This window comes from Podarcis liolepis (assembly GCF_965112155.1).
Source record: "Podarcis liolepis genome assembly, chromosome: 13".
Taxonomy (NCBI): Eukaryota; Metazoa; Chordata; class Lepidosauria; order Squamata; family Lacertidae; genus Podarcis; species Podarcis liolepis.
This window is the reverse complement of record NC_139573.1, coordinates 55,882,911-55,903,648: the sequence shown is the minus strand read 5'-3', so window position 1 is coordinate 55,903,648 and position 20,738 is coordinate 55,882,911. Positions and strand designations below refer to the sequence as shown.

At 42.7% G+C, this 20,738-nt stretch overlaps 1 protein-coding gene across 13 annotated transcripts in view; it reads left to right on the top strand.

The window, feature by feature from the left end:
- Window positions 1-20,738, top strand: part of LOC310692376 (poly(rC)-binding protein 3-like) — a 256,230-nt gene that overhangs the window by 137,593 nt on the left and 97,899 nt on the right. Inside the window, exon 2 of one of the 13 annotated variants that reach the window (XM_083473293.1) lies at window positions 7,969-8,064. The exons of 8 other annotated variants lie outside the window; for them this stretch is intronic. The gene's annotated coding sequence lies outside the window, so the exon portion shown is untranslated. Of the gene's footprint in view, window positions 1-7,968; window positions 8,065-9,407; window positions 9,526-15,995; window positions 16,017-19,451; window positions 19,631-20,738 lie in introns of those variants that run through there. 4 more of the 13 variants (XM_083473277.1, XM_083473297.1, XM_083473275.1 and 1 more) reach the window with 4 other exon arrangements.

Sequence of the window (20,738 nt, the reverse complement as noted above, 5' to 3'; positions counted from 1 at the left end):
GAGGAAAGACAACAACATAATCATTCTCCCAGCAGACAAAGGTAATGCCACTGTTGTGATGAACACATCGGACTACCAAGCAAAACTATCAAATCTACTCCAAGACCCTACCTACCAACCTATAAAAACAGATCCCACCACCTATCTGGAAAAAACCACCAAATCCAAAATAAAAGCCTCTCCTATCAGTGAAGAAATCCAGCTAAGAATCATCCCCAGAGAAAAATCATCCAGATGCCCCAAACTCTACGGCCTCCCCAAGATACACAAAGAAGGAACACCACTCAGACCAATAGTCAGCTCCATAGGCTCACCTCTACAAAATCTCGCTAAATTTCTCGCTAAGCAACTTCAGCCCTATGCAGAATCCATCTCTTCACACGTTACAAACTCCTTCCAGTTCATAGAAACAATAAAGAAGCAAAACCTACATCCCGATGACCTACTTGTGAGCTTCGATGTTGTATCTCTCTTCACACAAGTGCCCATTAATGAAGCCTTGACAGCCATTCAAAACAAATACAATCCCCCCGAATACATCCTGGACCTGACCAACCACTGCCTAACCAACACGTACTTCATCCACAATGGACAAAGATACAAACAGATAGAAGGAGCACCTATGGGATCACCCCTCTCACCGGTCATCGCAAATCTGTACATGGAACACTTTGAAACCAATGCTTTAGACAAGTCAGAACACAAACCCAAACTTTGGCTCAGATATGTTGACGACACCTTTGTAATTTGGCCACACGGGAAAGAAAAACTAGATAGCTTCCTCACACATCTCAACAGCCTACACCCCAAAATACAATTCACTATGGAAATAGAAGCCAACAACCAGCTTCCCTTCCTTGACGTCCTAATCTACAAAAAACCTGATGGCTCCCTAGGACACACTATCTACCGGAAAAAAACACACACCAACCGCTACTTACATGCTCAATCACACCACCACCCTGCACAAATAAACTCCGTAGCCAAGACCCTCATCTCCAGAACCAAACGCCTGACTGACAAAGACCACTTGACAACTGAGTTACAGAATCTCTCAAATGTGTTAATCGCCAATGGATACCAGCAAAACAGGGTTACGAAGCTAATCCAAAAAGAAACACCCCCCAAAAACCAAGACACAGAAGAAAACAATGGCATGGCCCTCCTTCCTTATATCAAGGGCACTACAGATAAAATTAGCAAAATCCTCCATAAACACAATATCAAAACAGCCTTTTGCACCAACCAAAAAATAGCCAATATCCTCAGAAACCCCAAAGATAAAATCCAGTTGGAAAACCAAGGGGTCTATGAAATACCCTGCAAAGTCTGCCCAGCCACGTACATTGGACAAACAAACAGACGAATAAATGCACGTATCGCAGAACACAAGAATGCCGTCAAAAAAGAAGAAAAATCTTCCTCTCTTTTCCAACACATGAAAGAAACAGGACACGAAATTAATTTTGCAGATTCCAAATTGCTCTTTAACATGGAACATCACCACAAGAGAATAATCATGGAAGCCATCGAGATAGAGAAACACCCTCACAACATGAACAAGCGTGACGACACGTCCCGCCTGCCAGACATCTGGAAATTAGCCCTCCCCACAAAAACCGACACCAGATCCAGAGGCACACAGAACGCCACCACCAATCAACCACACCAGACCCAAACCCAGACCCTCTCCACAGATAAATTACAGACACCATCCAGTAACCTAACCATAGTGGCACCTCCGGATGCTGCACCCCCCTGCAATCCCTACACAGATCTGGCTGGCACAGGGCACAAAACCACAGCTCGCCCCTATACACGAAGCCAAGCCAAAGCACAACTAAGTGCAGTACAGCCATCTTCCCAGAAAAACTCTTCACAAATTCAAGAGGTCAAGACACGAAGGCTTTAGCAACTAATCCACACCTAATGACCCACCTAAGTGGTACTCAGAATATCACTCAAGTAATCACTCAAGATATCCCTCAAGTAATTAAGGAACAAAAGAAGAAAAGAACACTAGCCTGGGAACTTCCCCTCTGCCCAGAACTTTTGAGGCAATACACCACACCCCTCTACAGTATTTATAGGAACTCAAACACTGAGATCCCGCTCTGTTCCAGTAACAAGAAGCCGAAAGCACCAGCCTGAAGATGACGAGTGAGACCTCGTCGAAACGTCGCCTAGACACCCCAACTTTTACACGGGAAGACACCCGAGGACACCAAAACCTGCATTCCTGTACCCGTGAAAATCTACGAAAATTAAAACTATACATATACATAAAAAATACCGTATTTTTTGCTCTATAAGACTCACTTTTTCCCTCCTAAAAAGTAAGGGGGGAAAGTGTGTGTGTCTTATGGAGCGAATGCAGGCTGCGCAGCTATCCCAGAAGCCAGAACAGCAGGAGGGATTGCTGCTTTCACTGCACAGCGATCCCTCTTGCTGTTCTGGCTTCTGAGATTCAGAATTTTTTTTCTTCTTGTTTTCCTCCTCCAAAAACTAGGTGCGTCTTGTGGTCCGGTGCGTCTTATAGAGCGAAAAATATGGTATATTACTACCATACAAATAATTGCAATAAAACAGCCCATTCATTAAAAGCAGTCAGTTCCCAAAGCCTGTTGGAGCAAGAAAGTCTTTACTTGGGTTTTCAGCTTCGTCACGAGTCAATAGTGATCACTCCTCTCTGCCCTCTGCAGGGGAAAGGCAGGATTTATGAGGCAAAAATCCTGGCAGTGTTCCCCAGTGGGCTCTGGGGAGCTCACTGCATCCTGCTATGCTGCTCAAGGCCGAGCGGGTGCGACCTGGGAGTGTGTCCCTGCCGTCTCCGCCATGATTTGTTCTTGTTTCCTCCAAAATTTCCGGCTCTTTGATGGTATCTGAATGTTTTCTTTGAAACTTGAGAAACCTTACAACAGCTGGGAAAGGAGGGGGGGGACAAGGTGCTTTGTGCTTTTATATGGTTTTCAAATGGTCTCCTTGTCCTCCCCTGCAAAATGAAAGAGACTTATGTAGCCTCTGTTGTGTTATTCTGTTTGTTACCTCGGGAAAGAGGGGAGAGGCTTTTGATTTATGCTTAACAAGGAATCTAACAAGATTTTACTATGCCCTCCCCCCTCAACCAAGGCTGAATGGACTTTATTTAAAATTATTCCTGGACTGGGCTAGGAGTGCTCTTGGTGCAGTGAAAAAAGAATGAATTGCTGCCGAGCACGTATGGCGGAGAGGCTGAATGTGAGAAAAGATCCTGTTTTTAACTGTGCTGAGGAAGAACTCCAGAGAGGAATTTTAATGGCAGAGACTGAATATGCACTCTGTGACTTATTTATGGCCGCAGCGCATACACTAATCGGTGAACAGTGGAAGGAATGGAATATGACCTTTACTGGTCAGTGGGAGGAAGGAGGCAGTCTGCCTTATTTAAGGAGGGAGTTCCAAAGCCTGGGAGCAACTACCAAGTAGACCCTCTTCGGCATCCCCACCAAGTGCGCCTGTGAGGGTGGTGAGACCGAGAGAAGGGCTTCTCCTGAAGACCTCAGTATTTCTGATAGCTTGGACCTAAGCCATGTAAGGCTTTGTAGGTGATAACCAGCACTTTGACTTGTGCCCTGAAACAGACCCATAGTCAGTGGAGCTGTTGCAACAAGGGAATTGTCTGCTCCTTATAACCACCTCAGTCAACAATCTGGCTGCAGCTCTTGAGGCTGGTTGCAACTTCTGGGCAATTTTCAAAGGCAGCCCCACACAGAGTATGCTACAGTTCTGTCCAGTATTTAGTTCATTCATTCATTCATTCAGCCTTTATTGGCATAATAATGTTCAGTTGAAATCCCCTTCCTTGGTTTGGGCCCAACCTTAAGAAGCAACAGGAAAACCTCCTTAGCTTTGGAACTGCAGAGATGGGCAGGGGTCTTAACACCAATTGTGCAGCAGCCCCCCAGGTTCAAGACTGGGAGCAAGGCTGGCTCTTTTGGCTAGTGTGCTTCTGAGCTCACTGAAATACAGACTTGCCTCCCCTGGCCCTCTCTCCTGCCCTGGAGCTGGAACTCTCTCCTTGGAATGCCAATGGATTTTAATTGGCTTGAAAAGTGGCCTATGAGTTTGACCGAAAAGCAGGGTTATGAAGAAAGAAAGAAAGAAAGAAAGAAAGAAAGAAAGAAAGAAAGAAAGAAAGTTAGTTCACGGAAGGAAGCAACTTGATAGCAGCTTGAAACAGTAATAGCCCTAAAATAAAAACAAAAACACTGGCATGATAGAATAACACGTTGTATTTCCATTTACAACTTCCCTTCTGGTGAAACAACTCAGTTAAAGAGCCGGTTTCAAGTGCTAAATTAATATATTTTTAAGTACATTGAATGAATTAAATTGCTTCTAGTTACAATCTTTTATCCCAGATTTCAAGTGAGAGAGTTGTTAACCTAGCTATAAGCAGACTTAAAATAGGCGTTTCTTAAGAACCTGCTGACAGGATAAGTGCAGTGCTTCAAGTAAACCATTCTAATAGTTGGGCATTAAACATCTTATTTTACTTAAATGTGACTATTGTGGAAAATGTCCTTTGTGAGAGAACTGAACTTTGTACCATAACCAAATTCCACTGACACCATTGTGAGTGGTATTTCACAGGGAGTATATGTTCAATGCATTTGTTAATGCAGTCCTCGGTGTTTATGTGACTTTTAGATTGGCCTGGCTGTAAGTATCAGGATTATAGGCTTGTGTGTGTAGCTGGAGAGTATAGTATTTAGTGAATGAAGTATCTGAACTTCCACATTTCCATATTCTCTATGGCAAATCTTTACCCCGGGGATAAAAATTGGGACTCAAGCCCAACCTCCTCCCCCATCAAATTTCCCCCCTGAAGAGACGGGTTTGTGTCCTGCCTCCCCCACAACACATACACACACATCTTGCTCAATCCAGACCACCAACACCCAGCCCATTTTCTCTGTTCTCCTCTGCACCCACCTTTGCAGTCCTGCTTGCCCCCCACCCTGAGTGCTCCTACCCAGTGCCACCCTGCCCCCTCCCCTTTCTCAGCTGCCAAGGACCCCACTCAGCTGCTGCCCTGTCTATTCCCTACATTCCTACATTCCTCATTTCCTCCACCCACTCTGGTGAATGTTCCCAGTCACCCACCCACCTCCCTCCCTCCAGCTACCCTTACCCCTGGAAGACAGTCACCCTTCCCACTTTCCACATTCCAGATGTAGTCTCAATATCTGCCCCCCTGCCACATCCACAGGCCTTTTCCTGAGCCTTCCTGATCATGGAGGTTCTTCCACCATGCCCCTCACAGCCACTCTCCCCATCCACCTCGCCCGCCTGCCTGGCACTGTCACAGCACACCGACGGACCTCCACAGTAACCATAGAGAGGGAAAGTTGGAAGTGGAGTGGCACGCCAGCTTCAGTGCCTGGATAACCAGAGGTAATTTCTGGGACTTTCCAGGATCCAATCAGAAGCCAGGAATGTTTTTTTATTTAAAAAAATTGGAATGTCCCAGTAAAAACAGGACGGTTGTGGGGTATGCTGTGGTGGTTTAGGCAGGTGTCATTTCAGTCTTCTAAAAAATTCTTGCTTCATATACCATATGTAACAAAGACTGCTGTGGAAGGCAAGAATTAGTCAGTTTGGTGTGCATGTTAGCTTTCCTGAAATATCCCTTGTTAATTTCCACATTTCTATATTTCACATGGTTTAGTCAAGTGTCTTTTCAGTGTTTTAAAACTGGCTTCCTTTCGTTCCTTGCTATTGCAGCACTAAGTTAAGACTGCTGTGGAGGGCTGTCAGCAGTGTCCTCAAGAATCTAATGTCTTCCAAATTGGCATGGCACCTGCTCATTCTGGCTCTTTCCATACTGGTGTGAAATCCACTGGGTGGTTTTCATGTACAAGCCCAGTTCAAATGGGTGAGGGCTGTGCAAGACCCCTGTAGTTGGAAAGTGTGTTCTCAAAAAATTTGAGAAAAGCAAAGTTGTTGTTTTTTGAATGTTTTATTGAAATTAAAAGAAACAAAAATCCAGAAATAATAAAAAAATACATCAAATCACATTTAAGTCTTCTTACATCTGTGATGACTTTCCGTCACCCCATCATGCATCTACCACCTATTTCTTCAAGGGCACTTTCCGTTTTCATTTATTAATTTTCATTGATGACTTATTCTATGAGTTTCTACTGTACCACAGAGATCATTCAAGGCCTGCCATTGATGTCCTGTTATTGCGATGTTCCTTAAGATACAGTGGTACCTCGCAAGACGAATGCCTTGCAAGACAAAAAACTCGCTAGACGAAAGGGTTTTTTGTTTTTTGAGCTGCTTCGCAAGACGATTTTCCCTATGGCCTTGCTTCGCAAGACGGAAACGTCTTGCAAGTTTGTTTCCTTTTTCTTAACACAGTTAATACAGTTGCGACTTGACTTCGAGAAGCAACTCATAGAACGCGGTGTGGTAGCCTTTTTTGAGGTTTTTTAAGACTTTGGTGATTTTTTAAGCTTTTCCAAAACTTTCCCGACACCGTGCTTCGCAAGACGAAAAAAATCGCAAGATGACAAAACTCGTGGAACGAATTAATTTCGTCTTGCGAGGCACCACTGTATTTTTTGTACATGTCCCATTCTTTAATCAGTATGTTCTCTCAATTTCCTTGTTATTTTTGCCAGCTCAACGTATTCTAACAATTTGCTTTGCCACTCCAGTTTGGTTGGGATTGTGTCCCCCTTCCAGTGTGTAGCGATTAATATTCTTGCAGCTACTGTGGCATACAAGAATATCTTACTCGCCGTTTTAGGGATGTCTGAACCTAGTATACCCAAAAGGAAAGCTTCCGGCTTTTTAATAAAAGAGATCTTAAACATCTTTTTGAGCTCGTTATAAATTACTTCCCCAAATTTCTTTATTTTCTTATAGTTCCACATATATGTAGCATTGTACCTTCCGCTTCCCCACATCTCCAACATTTACTTGAGGTATTTTTATACATTTTAGATAGTTCTAATGGTCTTAAATACCAGCGGAATTGCATTTTCATAAAATTTTATTTCAATACATAACACACGGTAAACTTCATATAACCCAGATCTTGAGCGCATTTAACCATTACTGATTTTACCTCCTCCTCCTTGACTTCCCAGACAAGAAGGAGTCTATGCATTTTAGAAAGAGTTTTTCCTTTGGAGTTAATCAATTCTTTTTCCAATCTGGAAGGCTCCGTCGCAAAACCATTTCGTTTATCAAGTTTAAATATCTCATGGAGTTGATGATATCGTAACCAATCTTACAGATATACTCTAATTTCTTCAAAACCTTTTAGTTTCAGCTGATTTTCTTCCTCTTAACAATACTTTGTATGTTGGCCCATTCCCTTTCATATTTTTCTTCTTCACTGCCTGTGCTTCTAGGGGAGATATCCACCATGGGGTTTTGGGTTCAAGCAGATCTTTATATTTTGCCCAAACCATATATAGAGGTTTCCTTATAACAGGCTTTTGTGTACCTTGACCTTGTCGTAACCTAAGTAGGCATGCCAGCCATAACAGTTGTCAAACCCTTCTAGATCTAAAAGGGTTTCTAGATCTAAAAGGGTTCTAGGTCAGTATTTTGTAGTATACACCATTCCTGGATCCAGGAGAGACAGGCCACCTCACAGTAGAGTTTCAAATCTGGCAGGGAAAATTCCCCTCTTTAAGGTCAATTAATAGTTTACGTTTAATCCTGGGCGAAAAGCAAAGTTTTCTTATATTCATGCTCAGGACCAGAAGTGATCTCTTAGTAGCCTCAGCCCAGAAGCGCTAGGACCCAGTATGGGTAAGAGGTGGGAGTATTTGACCCTTACAGCTTCCACTGAAGCTGTAAATATTAAATGCAACTTTTAGATTTAGTCAATTAGTAGTTAATCTTTAGTTAGCAATCACATTCAGTTTTTGGTTTTTGCAACTTAAGCCTCCATTTCTTTTTCAGAAATGTCAACCAGAATAGCCTCGCCTGAGTGTAACAGTTATTACCAGAAAGGGAAAGCGTGAGGAATTGCTTTAAAGCTACATATTCTTTTTGCAGGTAGGCCCATTTTATTATAAGCTTTTCTTTCACTTCCCTATTCCTAACATTGTTTGCTGTCATCCCAGGGCATATTGTGTCCTGCAGTATAGGAATAGATGGTGAAAATGATAAAATATATGTATTCATTCCTTGGACACATGTCAGGTTAGTTCAGTGAGTGTAATAATAAACGGAAGGTCAGAAAAGAATCACTCTCTGTTCATGGTGCCTATAGAACATTTGATCAGCTTGCGGCACCATGTTGCCTTAAATGGACATCCACACACACTCTCTATCCCAGCTGGTGGACTGGCCAGTGTGTCAGCTTGCCCAATGGCAAGTAGGCCCCCTTAAACATTAGACAGTATGTTAAAAATGTTAATGCCATTTAGTAGCTTGAAAATATAGTAGAAGTTCCAATATAGTAAAATTCTCCAAGGACCATGTGATGGGAAAGTTTGTTTTGCTGGGCAGGTTGGGTCAACAAGTGCTTTCTTTTTCTTTTTTCCCTGCCAGCAAACGGTTAACGAATGGCAGCCTCTGATTGGCTGGGGATCCAGGAGAGGGGGTTGAAAAGGAGGGGATTTGGAGAGACAGTTTAGTAGGTTGGGAGGGAGGAGGCTCTGGGTAGAAACATCCACTCCAAAGCTACAGAAAGGAGTCTCTGAGCGTAGCATGAAGGACAGTGTGTGGTGTCCTGGAAGGGTAATAGGCCAGGAATGAACTAGGAGGCTGAGCCAGAAGTGGGAGCTGTGAGGACACAGTCTACTTCGGTCTCATTCCAGTCAGGAGGGGAGAGATTCTGCTACAAAAAAGAGAAGACTCCCAGACCAATTAAGAGGGGTGTGGAGACCCCTTGGGTCTGTTACTTGGAGTACCTCAGAAGTAGGGTAGTCAAAGGGGTGTGTAACTGACAGAAAATACCACCTTGAACCAAAGTATTAAGCAGCAACAGCTGTGCAACAACTGAGAAAGAACTGAAGTGAAATAACATTATAATCTGAAGTATCCTATGTTTTACCCACTTTGTGTCATAAACTTCCTTGGTTAAATAAAATCTCTCATTTATTTGATCAAATCCTGCCTGAGACTCCAAATTAAGTTTTCCCTCACACAAGTCCCCCACAAGATAATCTGGGGTAGTTTGTAGGAATTCATGGCATTGGTGTTCTGTGAGGTGGGTGCACACCCAAGGGTGCCAGGGGGGGAAGTGCCATTGCGCAATCGCAGACCCCAAGGTGGCCCTGTCGCATGCAAGCACACGCTTTGAAAACCTTATTTTGTAAGGCTGCAACATTGGTCAGGGCCACCAGGTGACGGTGTTGCAATAGAATGAATGGAGTTGGCCATCTTACTTGGGTTAAAAGCTGCTAACACACTCAAGGGGAGAAAGAAAAAGCCCAACTGTTTGGCCGAGGAGAGAGGGTGAGACCGGCCTGATACGGTGCTTTCTACTCTCTCATGCAGCACCCAAAGCAAGTGAGTTATTTGTTTGTTACATCATTATTATAGTTTTTTACTTTATGTTACTTTGTTTTACTTTTTGAATGACTCCCTTAAAGCGGAAACAGGAAGAATTGCCAGAGGCCCCCTGGACTGAGACCACAACAGGGTGAGACAGTTGCAAGGGGGAGGTAACATACCAAGGCATGACTAGGAGTCTTCCTGAAGCTCTCCAAAGCAAAGGAACAGACAAGAACATTTGATAACCTTCACAGCAAGGCACTGGAATTTGTAAATAAATGTAATGACAAGATTTCACAGTTGAATATGGATGAAAATCAAACATTGGAAATTGACTCTTTGGAAACAGCATTGCCAGTTAAGAGGCAGAGGAAGAAGAAAAGGCTGACAAATGAGCTTATACAGGTGCAACTCAGAAAATTAGAATATTGTGGAAAAGTTCATTTATTTCAGTAATTCAACTTAAAAGGTGAAACTAATATATGAGATAGACTCATGACATGCAAAGCGAGATATGTCAAGCCTTTATTTGTTATAATTGTGATGATTATGGTGTACAGCTGATGAAAACCCCAAATTAACAATCTCAGAAAATTAGAATATTAAATGAAATCAGCAAAACAAGGATTGCAAATAGAGCAATATTGGACCTCTGAGAAGTAGAAGCATGCATATGTACTCAGTACTTGGTTTGGGCCCCTTTTGCATCAATTACTGCCTCAATGCGGCGTGGCATGGATGCTATCAGCCTGTGGCACTGCTGAGGTGTTATGGAAGACCAGGAAGCTTCAATAGCAGCCTTCAGCTCTTCTGCATTGCTCAGTCTCATGTCTCTCTTCTTTCTCTTGGCAATGCCCCATAGATTCTCTATGGGGTTCAGGTCAGGCGAGTTTGCTGGCCAATCAAGAACAGTAATCCCATGGGCACTGAACCAGGTTTTGGTACTTTTGGCAGTGTGGGCAGGTGCCAAAGTCCTACTGGAAAATGAAATCAGCATCCCCATAAAGCTTGTCTGCGGAAGGAAGCATGAAGTGCTCCAAAATCTCCTGGTAGACGGCTACGTTGACCCTGGACTTAACGAAGCACAGTGGACCAACACCAGCTGATGACATAGCTTCCTGTTTCCGCCTGCGCCATGGAATGGAGGTCTCCCTCGACATTGTAGGGAGAGACAGACAGAAATAAACAAAGAATAATGGGGGAACTCATTCGTTGACTTCCTCTCTGGATGGGAGAGGAACGGGGTCTCACCTGTGGAATGCCCTGCGGTCTGGCACTTGCTTCCGTATGGAATGTGAGGACAGGCAAAGGCACCGGGTGCATGAAGCATTCTCACTGCCATGACCTCCTGATTCATTCCTGGAAGCAGAGGATATCCTTCTAATTGGGCTTTAATTGTATAGGCATGTGCTAGTGTTATAGTCCTGTGCCATAATTCCACTCCGCCGGTTGAAGTTTTCGGAAGTAGTACCCACAGGTGAAGACCACCAAAGACTGTGGGTTGGCCTGCGGTAACACTGCCCCTACTGCAACATCCAAGGCATCTGTTTCCACCACGAATAGCCCTGCTGGGTCAGGTTGCCGAAGGATGGGTTGTGAAGAGAATGTAGCTTTCATGGTGTCTAATGCCCCCTGAGCCAAACTGTCCCAGACAAACACACTTTTTCCAAAGGAGGGCAGTCAGAGGCGCTGTCACCTGAGCAAAATGCAGGATGAATGAACAATAGCAGTTTGTAAACCCCATCAGGCACTGCACCTCCTTGTGGTTACGGTGTCGTAGTCCTGTTCTGCCAGGCATGGCAGAGCTCAGTGGAGGGAGAAGCCAGCCAACCAGCCAAGCTCAGGGGGGTGCTTGCCTGGAGGCAGAGTCTGTATACAAGGTCCGGTCCAATCCTAAGGTCAGGAATATCTCGGTTCATGTAGTCAGACAATCCAGGGGTCAAGAAAGCTGAGGATCCAAGCTCACGAGAAGCAAGCAGCAGCATCGTCTGGTCAGGAATGACAAATGTTGTTTCCAGTAACTGACTGAGGCTGCAAATGCTGCTTAAGAAAGCTGGAGCCAGCTGGTTCTCGTAAGGAGCAATAAGGCTGATCAGCAGCAAGTAGAGTCATTTTGCCTTCTTCTCCATTAGGCTGCTGCTCAGCAGGTGAAGCCGACTCCTGGCCCAGGAGGCGATAAGACGACAAAAAGTGGAACATCTCAGCTACAAGGATTTAAAGGTTAGAATTGAGATAAGGTTTCATTCTGTGCCAGAGACGGTGGGGAGAGGGGAGCCTAAAGTTGGTTTTTTTCAGAGTTTTTCTTCTATGTTTCTGATTTGGCAACCCTCCAAAAATACAAAATATAATATAAAAAGTGAGGGTGGAAGAAACTGGACTAATAACATGAAATTTAACATCAAACTGGAACTGCGTGTGTGAGAGGAATGGAATGGAGAGAACGGGGAACATCACTCTTTAAAAAGGACTATGTTGGAATATAGACCAAAACCACCCCCACTCTCTGTTGTTTTATAAGGAATGCGAAGGAGACTGAGACAATTTGGAATGTAATCTAACTGGAAAGATAACTGACTGTGAATTTTCAGCTGAAAAGAGGAAAGGAGTCTGCCAGCTCCAAGGTCAGAGGTTTTCTTATTAGTCATTGACAGTTTGGAATCAGACTGCTCTTCCTAAGTTGGAAAAAAAAATGGCGAGGACAGTTTATTTGTTGGAACAGAGAGAGCTCTAACAAGCTCTTGAATCATGGGATGAAGTGATGCAGAGACTTTTGGATAACTCTGAGACAACCACTTCTCCCGAGTCATGATGGGAAATATCAACATTTGGAAGAATGAAGGATACAACACCATTTATGGTTGGGACAACATCATGGCAGGGGGGAGGAAATACCACATGCAGGAAATAACTATGATTTCAGACTGTGTACCCCACTTGAAAGGGACGCGGGTGGCGCTGCGGGTTAAACCACAGAGCCTAGGACTTGCCAATCGGAAGGTCGGCGATTCGAATCCCTGTGACAGGGTGAGCTCCCGTTGCTCGGTCCCTACTCCTGCCAACCTAGCAGTTCAAAAACACATCAAAGTGCAGGTAGATAAATAGGTACCGCTCCAGCGGGAAGGTAAACGGCGTTTCCATGCGCTGCTCTGGTTCGCCAGAAGCGGCTTAATCATGCTGGTCACATGACCCGGAAGTTGTACGCTGGCGGTGGTTGTCACCATTGGAAGCTAAGGCTCTGAAAAAGCTCAATATGGAGGCCAATTGGCCGAAATATTGGGAGATATTGGAACAAGAAGGAGACAGATTAAAGCTGCAGAGCTTTGAAAAACTAAAAAACAAAGTACGGGATTGGCTTCATTATTATCAAATAATGGAGGTTTATAATTTGGATATGAAAATTGGGTTTCAGGTGGAGAAATCAAAATTGGAAACAGAATTGTTAGATCCAAAAACTAAGAATTTGTCGAGAATGTATAACTTGCTGTTGAAATGGAATACTCAGGATGAAACGGTGAAATCAGTTATGATTAAATGGGCTCAAGATGTTGGACATAACATCATGATGGCTGACTGGGAACAGCTGTGGACCACAGGTATTAAGTTTACGGCATGTAATGCCTTAAGAGAGAATATAATGAAAATGATATACAGGTGGTACATAACACCAGTCAAGCTTGCAAAAATCTATCATTTGCCCGATAACAAATGTTGGAAATGTAAAGAGACTGAAGGTACATTCTTTCACCTTTGGTGGACGTGCCCAAGGATTAAGGCTTTCTGGGAGATGATCTATAATGAAATGAAAAAGGTACTTAAATATACCTTCCAGAAGAAACCAGAGGCCTTTCTCCTGGGCATAGTCGGCCAATTGGTGCCAAAGAAGGATAGAACTTTTTTTATGTATGCAACAACAGCAGCAAGAATACTCATCGCAAAATACTGGAAGACACAAGATTTACCCACTCGGGAAGAATGACAGATGAAAGTAATGGACTATATGGAACTGGCGGAGATGACTGGCAGAATCCGAGACCAAGGTGAAGAGTTGGTGGAAGAAGATTGGAAAAAAAATAAAATTTATTTACAGAAACATTGCAAGATCCAGGAATGTTAGAAGGATGTTGGAATGAAGCAATGTGGTTTTAGCAGAAATGATATAAAAGATTAGGTAAAATTTGATTTTTTAAGTGGTGAAACGAGAATGTAAAATTATAGTACACTAAGATAAATTATTATGATAAAAACTAAGCGGAAAGGATTTGCTGAAATATTTAATTGAACTAGAATACAAAAAAGGGAGGTGTGAGGAGGTCAGGGAAACAAGTAAATGAAAGATAAGACATGGAAAGATGGAATTGTTTTTAATTGTTTATATTTTCTTGTATTTTGTATTTTCTGCTCTTTTTTATTTTTTATTTTCATTTTCTTTTTCTTTCTTTTTTTGTAACTTTTTTGAAACTCTAATAAATATTTTTTTTTTTTAAAAAAGGAAGTTGTACGCTGGCTCCCTCGGCCAATAAAGCGAGATGAGCGCCACAACCCCAGAGTCGGTCACCACTGGACCTAATGGTCAGGGGTCCCTTTACCTTTGCCCCACTTGAAACTCCAAAATTACTTAATATATTAACATGAATTGAAACCATAAGATTGTAGCTGTTGTATAAGGGATTACTGTCTTGAAGGGAATGTAATTGAAATTATTAAGATTTTGGAAAGCAGAAAAGAGAGCGTAACCCATCAAATCTAGCACGTGAGGCGACCTCTTTAACTAAATTGTATAATTCAGTATATAAATAATTGGTTTTAACAATTGTATTAATTGGATAAAATTGGCATTGTTATAATGAACTTGTTATTGGAACGATACTGGAAAATCAATACAATATTTATTTAAAAGCATATAAAGTCATCTGCATCCTATCAGTTCCTTGTCCAATGTAAGAGGACATTCTCAAAGCTAAAGATAATAAAGACAGGGCTAACAAATTCACTGTCTTAGGTGAACTTGGAATCATGAATTGAAAATCAATTGTTAGATGAATTGGATGCAGAAACAATTACTGAACAGATCCGCACAGTCATCTAGTGAATTCAAACGGTAGCTCTGAATGTAGTGGACCGCATGAAATATGCTTTAGAACTACCTGTGAATGTGTAAAATATTCAGTACAAGCAAACTATTTAAAAATATCCACCATTATTTAATATTTAAAAATAATTATTAAAAAATTCTATTATAACAATCTATGTTTATATTTAGGTAAAGGTAAAGGGACCCCTGACCATTAGGTCCAGTCGTGGCCGACTCTAGGGTTGCGGCACTCATCTCGCTTTATTGGCCGAGGGAGCCGGCGTACATGTGGCCAGCATGACTAAGCCGCTTCTGGCAAACCAGAGCAGCGCACAGAAACGCCGTTTACCTTCCCGCCGGAGTGGTACCTATTTATCTACTTGCACTTTGACGTGCTTTTGAACTGCTAGGTTGGCAGGAGCTGGGACTGAGCAACGGGAGCTCACCCCGTCGCGGGGATTCGAACTGCAGACCTTCTGATCGGCAAGTCCTAGGCTCTGCGGTTTAGACCACAGCGCCACCTGCGTTCCTTATGTTTATATTTAGTATCTACTTTATACTGCCAGCAATATGTACAATATATGTACACTGTAATTACTAAAAACATACATTTATTTCACACAAAAATTAATTGTACCTTTTTCCACTTATGTATTTTTTGAAACATTTATTTCTTACAAAAATTAAATGATAGCCTTATAGTCCTTCAGGGTCCCCTTGTACTTGACTTTCTCAGCATTTTCATGTGCTCCATCCACATAGTGCTTCATCTCAGTACGAGCAGAACTTTCCAGTGAACAGGTGCAGTCACTCTCCAGTATACAGGCAATGGAAGCCGTGCTAAAGAACGCTACTTTGCCATTGGAATAGGCTTCTGTCCTTTGAGAGGGTGGGGCAAATGCTCCTTTTGTGTAGAAAGAGAACCTTCAATAAGAGCTCCCAAGGTGACGTACAGTAAAAGAAATCTAAAAGCATTGCTTCTTCAGTAATCCTAGCACCATTATGCTGGAGTCACATGTAAGGATATTAAAAAATAAAGATACTGATAGAAAAGGCCTTTCAGAAAAAAGGCTCGTGGAGTCTGCTGCTTTGAAGCAATCAAGAACAATGCTCTAAATGTTCCTTTCCACAAGCCATAGAAGATGGCATCACTTTTCTCCATTCTGTATCAACATTTGGCTTTCTGTTATTATGGGCTTCAATATTTGGCTTTCTATTATTTGTGTTTCTTCCTAATGGCATTATAAGTCACAGCCACTAAGAAGGCTGGGCTTGCCCCCCCCCCCCATATGCTCCGGGAACGATGCTTTTAGGCTTGCCACTACTGTGTGATGCTGGGCATCATGTGGTGGCAGGCAGAATGGGTGTTGGGGTTCTGAATGCCAGTCCTGTGAGCACGGCAGAAGCCAGTCTTCATTCAGATGGAGAGCCAGAGGTGAGACTATGGCTGCGCAATGACACAGATATATGGGGCTCTTGTAGGCAAAGGCATTACGTTGCGAGACGGATAGACCTTGTGATCCCTCTAGCTAGCAGACTATATATAAACCTGCAGTCAGCTATTTTCAGGGTAGTCTTATTTGGTAAAGGGAAAGTAATAAAGATGGGTGAACAGAAATCTCATCTAAATTCTTATGGCGCATACATAATATTGTTGAACAAATTCTAAAGTGTCTCGTTTTTACAGTGAATGCTTACTGAATTTTATAATTGTCGGGGGAAATGCTGCTTACCCTTAGTGGTATTTCATGAATTTCTAAAGTCTCCAAAATGTTGATGCTTTCTATTTTGGATGGATTAAGCACTGCTTTTGCAAACTTTTTCCATTGCGAAGCTATATTGGTCTGAACTAACAAATAAGCAGGGGTGATAGCAGTGGTATGAGAATAAGTAAAGATCAGGAAATAAATAGTCTATAAATAGGTAGCTTTTATTGCACAGTATGAAGCTTAATTGTTATAGACAAGTGCTGCTGATCCTAATCTGCACTTGCCCTAATTACAGCAGGTGCTGCAATATGTTTTGTTATAATCAATGTTTTTATTGAAGCTGGAGGAGTTTGTTTCTCCAAATCTGATAAGCCAATCATTTCCTGATCTAGAAAAGATAGCAAATTACTGAGCCCTGAATTTAACACACGCCGAGCGCTAGCACCTTCTTTATTAAGGTATTACTTGGTTACGAAGCAAGTTTGATGATCAGAGATCTTTGCTGATACTAATTACAGCTCTAGAAAGAAACACAAATTGCAGGTTGCTGAGACTAGATCTGAAAATACCATTTTCACACATGGCAGTACCTTTGCATTTTCTGTGCTGTTTGTGTTGAGTGTGAGTCTTAAGCATGCAACTGAGGCAATTTTAAAGCTAGGTTGTATTCTAGCCATTGTAGGTATCATGTCTGCATTAAACTACTGGTTTTGGCGAATTACCATATTTTTCGCTCTATAACACGCACCCGACCATAACACGCACGTAGTTTTTAGAGGAGGAAAATCCGTAGGCATGCCACCCGTAGGCATTCCCTCCATAACACGCACAGACATTTCCCCTTACTTTCTAGGAGGAAAAAACTGAGTGTTATGGTGCAAAAAATACGGTATTTTGTTGTTGTTATTAATTAAATTTGTTAGTTGCTTTATCTTCCTGAAGGCACCCAAAAGCAACTTACAAAGCAACCAACAGACAGACAGACAACAAGCCCCACAGAGATGCATGAAAGAGAAATACATTACAAACACCCCACCCACTTCTAAAGGGGCACAGATAGTTAAAGGCCAAGAACCTGGTTATAGAGGAAAGTTTTTGCCTGGCACTTAATGAAGGCACCAGGTGAGCCTCCCTGGGGAGAGCCTTCCACAAATGGGGAAAAAGGCCCTGCAGAAAAGGCCCTTTTCTTGTGTTTCCACTGTCTGGGCCTCTTGTGAAGGAGGAACGCGAAGAAGGGTATCAGATGATGAGGGCAGAGTCTGGGTCAGTTTATATGGGAAGAGGCAGTCCTTGAGGTATTGCAGTCCTGAGCCATTTCATCTACCTAAGATACAGAGTGGCTGAGCCCCCACTCCATCCCCTTTTAGTTTATTTTATTTTATTTTTTGCTGTTACTTCAAGTCATGATTCAACTTCTCTGGCCCCATTCCTGGAAGAGAATCCTACATCATAACGTAACATCAATCTGATGTCCTAGGAAGAAGAAAAGAACCTTATAGTTAAGATGAAAATTCTTTAAATTCATCCATTCCTAAAGGGTGAGGATTCCCTCCCCTTCCCCCCCCCCCAAAAAAAATTGCTCAGCCCAAATACTGGACTGAAGGGGTAGCAATTAGTGTGGCTGCCAGAATTAATTTCATTCAGTTATTTAGCTGAATAAAAACTGCAGTGAAGCATATATTAATCTCACATGGAAAATGAGCATCTTTGTGTGTCATATTTGGGTCTTAATTGCTTTGTTAAAATTTTGGGGGGAATTGAAACTTTATCATCTTTGTTTTTCCTGTCATTGAAAGTAAATGGCTGTGGCTATCAGGGTGATGGAAAAAATAGTGCTGAATTAATACATACACACAGCACAATACTGTACATATCTACAGGATTGAATTGAATGGGATTAAGTGTATATAGATAAGTGTGTACATAGGACTGAAGCGTCACTAAATTGTTCCATTGTTCTGTTGGTGGGGAGGCTATAAATATATACAAATATAACAGCTTTCATCACTGGCCTTAACAATAAAAATATTATTGCTCTCATTGCTTTTTTTACATTTTATCTTTCATTTTATCATTTTACAAATATATTTAACAAAAAAACCACACCTTTACACTATCAATTTGCATTTCCCTCAACTTCCCTCCCCTCCTTTCTCTGGTTGCTTAGTTTATATCTTTTTGTTACTGCATACCCAGTTCAAGCCTGTTTACTATTTCCCCTTTTAATTCTCTTTACCTCCCTGCTTTCATTGCTAATTCATGGATAGAAGGACTATTCTATGCAAGTTTCTCCATTTACTACACAAAGATTTTCATTAAACACCTTAAACCTGACTGGAATTGAATCATAGAATCATAGAGTTGGAAGCGACCACAAGGGCCATCGAGTCCAACCCCCTGCCAAGCAGGAAACACCATCAGAGCACTCCTGACATATGGTTGTCAAGCCTCTGCTTAAAGACCTCCAAAGTAGGAGACTTCACCACACTCCTTGGCAGCAAATTCCACGGTCAAACAGCTCTTACTGTCAGGAAGTTCTTCCTAATGTTTAGGTGGAATCTTCTTTCTTGTAGTTTGGATCCATTGCTCCGTGTCCGCTTCTCTGGAGCAGCAGAAAACAACCTTTCTCCCTCCTCTATGTGACATCCTTTTATATATTTGAACATGGCTATCATATCACAAGATTACTTGTTTTTGCCCACAGTGGATTGTCCCAGTTGCAGGTGGTGTCTCATTTTTCATGCTCTTCCATGTAAAAAAAACAAAAAAGGCCTTGCTAGTAGAAAACTAGCACATTGCAGACAAAGGGTTTAGCTGAAGACTCTCCTATTTGTGCTTATTACCTGTGTTCAGGAGGGAGGAGGAGTGATTGAGAAAAACAGAGACTATTAAGGGTAGGTTTCTTGCTGCATTCCCCAGCAATGTAGCTAGCCGCTCAGGTGCCCTGCTGCTGGGGGGCAGGACAAGTCATCCATGAGGGTGGATTAATTGGGATATCAATGAAAGGAGAAGCTGCAGAACTGTACCAGACAAGGAATCCCTGGGCTGACTTTTGCAAACCTTCCAAACCAAGGCTTAGTCCTAGAACCATTTTCGTTTGTGGGTTTGTTTGAAATAATTTTCATTAAAAGATTTTCTTGGTTTACGAAAGTACGTGAATTATCTCTTTTTTCAAGTTGAATTTGCTCTGTGATAGACCATTCACATGTTCAGGGATTCTTCCCTCGAAGCAGCCCTTAGCCTAGAGTTCTGCCGTGCTTCAAGGATACCTTCTTTCTTCCAGGATCTCCTTTGTCCACCGCTGTGGCTCCTGGAGAAGCACTCTGTGTAAATAGAACAGGTAGGAGGATGGAAATATTTGCCTGGGGCTGGGAGAACACCCTCCAAGTTGAGTGTCAACAGAGAATGGGAGAAGAACCTTCCTGCAGGAGAGCAGAAAGGAGATGCTCTTGTCCTGAAGTGGGTGGGCCAAGCTTTCTTTGGGAGCAGTGTCAGGGCAGGGGCATTGGGCATCCATTCCCCACATCTGCCAGGAGGATACCAAGTCCTTCTTCACAGGGCTACGCTTCCAGAGAATGGTCTCCATTGCCAGCACACAAGCTGATGGACACAGAACGAAACTCCAGCCCCCCCCCCCCAGGTACGCTGCTGCATCCCCCCTCCATCCTCCCAGCATGAGTGAATAAAAACCTGTGGAAGCCATTCTTCCTGTTAGTTTCATGCTCCAGCTGCAGCAGTAAATAAATACCTGATGCTTCCTGTTACCCCAGCAATGTAATCTGCATTGTTCCCAGATCCAAGGAAGTGTTCTGCATCCTTTATTCATTTTGTTGTTGTTTCGTTGTTTAGTCATGTCCAACTCTTTGTGACCCCCTGGACCAGAGCACACCAGTCACTCCTGTCTTCCACTGCCTCCCGCAGTTTGGTCAAACTCATGCTGGTAGCTTCGAGAACACTGTCCAACCATCTCATCCTCTGTCGTCCCCTTCTCCTTGTGTCCTCCATCTTTCCCAACATCAGGGTCTTTTCCACGGAGTCTTCTCTTCTCATGAGGTGGCCAAAGTATTGGAGCCTCAGCTTCAGGATCTGCCCTTCCAGTGAGCACTCAGGGCTGATTTCCTTCAGAATGGATCGGTTTGATCGTCTTGCAGTCCATAGGACTCTCAAGAGTCTCCTCCAGCACCATAATTCAAAAGCATCAGTTCTTCAGCGATCAGCCTTCTTTATGGTCCAGCTCTCACTTCCATACATCACTACTGGGAAAACCATGGCTTTAACTGTACAGACCTTTGTTGGCAAGGTGATGTCTCTGCTTTTTAAGATGCTGTCTAAGTTTGTCATTGCTTTTCTCCCAAGAAGCAGGCGTCTTTTAATTTCGTAACTCCTGTCACCATCTGCAGTGATCATGGAGCCCAAGAAAGTAAAATCTCTCACTGCCTCCATTTCTT